The sequence below is a fragment of the Chiloscyllium plagiosum genome, unplaced genomic scaffold (genome assembly GCF_004010195.1).
Source record: "Chiloscyllium plagiosum isolate BGI_BamShark_2017 unplaced genomic scaffold, ASM401019v2 scaf_60016, whole genome shotgun sequence".
Lineage (NCBI taxonomy): Eukaryota > Metazoa > Chordata > Chondrichthyes > Orectolobiformes > Hemiscylliidae > Chiloscyllium > Chiloscyllium plagiosum.
In genome coordinates this window covers 308-714 of record NW_025195355.1, presented here as the reverse complement: position 1 = coordinate 714, position 407 = coordinate 308, and the positions used below count along the sequence as shown (strand labels likewise).

Below are 407 nucleotides of genomic sequence, written 5' to 3'. Positions count from 1 at the left end.
GTGTGTAACAGTGTGTAACCTGGTTACCGTGAGCGTGTAACAGTGTGTAGCCTGGTTAGAGTGAGTGTGTAACAGTGTGTAACCTGGTTACCATGAGCGTGTAACAGTGTGTAACCTGGTTAGAGTGAGTGTGTAACAGCGTGTAACCTGGTTAGAGTGAGCGTGTAACAGTGTGTAACCTGGTTACCGTGAGCCTGTAACAGTGTGTAGCCTGGTTAGAGTGAGTGTGTAACAGTGTGTAACCTGGTTCCCGTTGCGTGTAACAGTGTGTAGCCTGGTTACCGTGTGTGTGTAACAGTGTGTAGCCTGGTTACCGTGTGTGTGTAACAGTGTGTAACCTGGTTACCGTTGCGTGTAACAGGCGATATCATTATTCTGAGCACATAGCGGTCTGTAACTTGGTTTAC

General features: G+C 47.7%; 1 long non-coding RNA gene across 5 annotated transcripts in view; it reads right to left on the bottom strand.

Annotated features, from left to right (window-relative positions):
- LOC122545836 overlaps positions 1 to 94 on the bottom strand; it is a 2,879-nt gene extending 2,785 nt beyond the window's left edge. For all 5 annotated transcript variants that reach the window (XR_006310609.1, XR_006310610.1, XR_006310608.1 and 2 more), the window contains exon 1: positions 28 to 94. This is a non-coding gene — a long non-coding RNA (uncharacterized LOC122545836). The remainder of the gene's footprint in view (positions 1 to 27) is intronic.
- Between the last annotated feature and the right edge of the window lie 313 nt (positions 95 to 407).